The sequence below is a fragment of the Eurosta solidaginis genome, chromosome 5, assembly GCF_040869045.1.
Source record: "Eurosta solidaginis isolate ZX-2024a chromosome 5, ASM4086904v1, whole genome shotgun sequence".
NCBI classification, from domain to species: Eukaryota; Metazoa; Arthropoda; class Insecta; order Diptera; family Tephritidae; genus Eurosta; species Eurosta solidaginis.
This window is the reverse complement of record NC_090323.1, coordinates 79,554,073-79,557,695: the sequence shown is the minus strand read 5'-3', so window position 1 is coordinate 79,557,695 and position 3,623 is coordinate 79,554,073. Positions and strand designations below refer to the sequence as shown.

Genomic DNA, 3,623 nt, shown 5'->3' with positions numbered 1-3,623 from the left:
GGAGAACGAAATAGCCTAATGTACAATATTGATAGAAGCAAGACGGCCTATTGAAATATACATATATTTAGCCCCTTTTTACAAAAATTTAACGACAGCCTGGAGATTTTGTCTCCTTCTCTCGTTGTATATCTGTATTGTAATGTTTGACAGGCTGCACAGTTCAGTAGTAGAAGTATTACATATATGAATGCTACATACATTTTTAATAATACGACGAAGGGCATACATACGTATTTACATATATATACATGGCACGAGACAACAAACGACAGAATGTAGTTGACTCGGGCTCAATTTATGTGTCTTCGGTGGTTGAAAAGTGTTGCCGCTGACCGCGTTTTGCATCGGGCTCAAAAAAAAGGGAATTTATAGTTAATACTAAAGAACACAATCTCATTATATCTCAAAGAGAATCATAAATATATTGGCAAAACTATTTCACATAAATTAGACCTAAGCTTGTTTTACTTTGCAGCTATGAAAATCTGGAAACATTCGAACAAATTATTGCTAAAGGTTTAATAATTCAGAATTTTCAATCATTGTGAATGATGACAAAGTGTGATCTCTTCTGCATAAACGTCAAAATTCCAAAGTGATTGGATCACCTGATTCGTATTTGACTATCGCTGTCTCATTCTGTATCTCTTTCTATCACCCGCTGAAGATAGGCGCCGCCATATTGAACAGCTTGACGTTCTTCAAAGTAATCACATTGACCCAAAACACTTGAATTAATATCATTAGCTGTAGTCATAACAGCACCACCACAAGCTTTCATTGTACATTTCAAATCTTATTCTGGTACACGAACAGCACAGAACATATCACAATCTGCAAAATAGTGTGTACCAACATCACCAATTGGTAGTTTAGATAGCACAACATTGACGCCTTACTTAAGGGCGAATTAATGGTGACTTATAACCATAAAGTCTTAACCAAATAAATCAGCTGATTGAACCTACCTTATGGAAAGGAATGTAATCGATTAATGGTGCCATACCATAACGCTAACGCCATAGCCAATCAATTGTTTTTTGGTTCCTAGCCATATCCATAACCTAAAAATATTTGAGTTGGTGAATTTTATAACTTTTGGAAGATTTTCTTTATTATTTTGGATACGTTATGACTAAGAGACTTATTTTCTGTCGAATATGTTTGTAATTTTTTGCGTTTTCTTCATTTTTATGAAAATTTCACAATTTTTAGGTTAAGGCACAATTAATCGATCACATTGAGATGGTTATGGATAGGGGTATGGTTACGACTATGGCGTTAGGGTTAAGGAAGTTTAATTTGGCTTTTAGCTAGTTCATTTTACAGAATACGCCATTCAGCATCAACAATTTTCTGATACTCTTGAACCTTATCAACACGTACTTTTCAGAATTATCACGCTCAGCCTTGACTTCTAAGACTATATTTAATAATGCGATTTTACATCTTTTGTATAACGTGGGGTCCATCAAAGGAAAGTACAGCGCCCACAAAAATTTTAGAAAATAAATCTTTTTGTTGATGAATAAGTTTGGAGGCCATTGCTGTGGCAGCATATTTTCCAATAAAGCACGTTGTTCCTTTGATTGGCGCTTCGACATGTACAGCCATGTCATATTTTTGTCATGAATAATTATAATGCTTTCCGTATAGCTTTAATGATGATACGTGCATGCACGCCTTCCTCAACATATGGTTTAACTTGTTTTAAGATTTCACCTGCTTAAAGTACAACTGAAGTGGTGCCATCGCCGACCTGGTAAGGGAAACATTTTCATTCTACACATTCTAATATAACAAAAAACTTACCTCAGAATCTTGAGATTTGGCGATGTCGATTAGAGTTTTACGGCTGGATGCACAATATACAATAGTTTCATAATGGTTGCACCATCATTTCAAATTGTGGTCTTACCACTGGAATCAAGAATATGCTAGTCCAAACTGCGTGGACCCAATGTAGTGCGTATAGATTCCACAATTGATTGCGAGGCATTGATGTTAGATATGAGTTGAGGTTTACCTTGAGAGATATCGGTGCCCACACATTTTTTACACAAAAACTCATATGTACCCAATACATGTTCAGGACGTTCATATTTATCGACACGCTGTCCGGTGTGGTCCAAATCTTGCAAATATACAGTTGGCACTGTTGAGAAAAAATATGGATCAATGTACACAAGTAAAAGTGAAAGATTTTTTTGATCATCTGTTGTTACCTTACACATAAGACATTGGAAACGACGACCAGCATCTACAAATTGCATATGAGCCTTGCAACGATTACATCTAATTGGACCCAATTCACCAAAATTTACAATTCATATTCACCCTCAATCGTTCGTGCCATTGGTGAGACGGTAAGTGTAATGGACGAGGCTGTTGTTTTTAATAAATCAGCTGTTTCAGGTATGCAATACAAAGAGGACCTGCAAAGAAGAAAGTTCAATGTAATTGCCAAACAAAACATTAATTTCGAATAGCGATACCTAACGTAACGTGGCGAGGAGTTACCCTGATCTTCTACCACATATTTTGTGGTCACCAATGGTGGTAATAAACCCTGTTCATTAGTAATAAAAGCACAGCCAGCGCTATTTTATTATCGGATTTGGCATCTGATCGGGATCTAAACGGCCTTGGGCTTGATCATACTGTTGCGGCTGTTGATATTTACCAGTAACAGGTGCAGGTGGTTGCTAAAGGAAATAACACAAAAATAATCATCAGCAAATTTTTAAATATATTAGTTGTATTAGCATACATTATAACCAGGACGTCCGGACGTGTCCGGGTATTGGGGGTTTACCCGGCTTGGGTGGGTGACTGGGCATCGGCGCCTGCCCAGGTTGTGTTGGTGGCATCATTTGACCCATGTAACCACGTGGTACACCTGGTTGTTGTAGAGGATAACCTGGCTGTTGAGGTTTTCCATTTGTGGTCGATTTCCAGGCAACGAAGCGTATTGTGTTTTTGATTGCATTTGTTGGAGGCGTGCACGAAGTGCAACAATTGTTTTTAAGAAAAATATTAGAATTTGTAATATTGAACAACTACAAACATAATTACATATTAAATTCACTTTCCAAACACTTACATCAAACATCGCTAAGTTATTTTAATTTAATTTAATTTAATGCTCCAAAATTAGCACAGGCCTGCAGCTCAATTCGCGGAAAATGGCGGAGTCGCTGAAAATTTTTTTCCACACAAAAATGACATATTTCACAATACCTATGAATATAGTAGGTGCGAGAGAGCACGATACATTGTGGCAAAGCTAAATTTGTCAACATGCTATTTCATTTGGAGAATTTTTCATTCCAAATCGTCACCCCTGTCAAAAATTCATGTGGCTGTGTGCGTTTTTGGTCACACGATTTTTACAGGGGAAGTGTCAGTGTACATTGGTGCCAAAAAAGGCTAAAACAGCAACTTTTGTGTAACAAGTGCAACACAGTTGCTAAAATGATGGCTGGTCGACTGCGCAAACTATTTTTCGGCAGAACTTAATTAGGCTTTTCATGATTGAATAAAAAAATGATATCAATTTGCATGAACTGATCAAATCAGAATCCTTGAAAATTTTTTATGAAAATTAAAAAAACGTTTGA

The 3,623-nt window shown here is 36.6% G+C and overlaps 1 pseudogene; it reads right to left on the bottom strand.

Moving 5' to 3' along the window:
- Positions 1-1,446: 1,446 nt before the first annotated feature.
- Positions 1,447-3,115, bottom strand: LOC137254196 (T-complex protein 1 subunit eta-like; annotated as a pseudogene).
- Between the last annotated feature and the right edge of the window lie 508 nt (positions 3,116-3,623).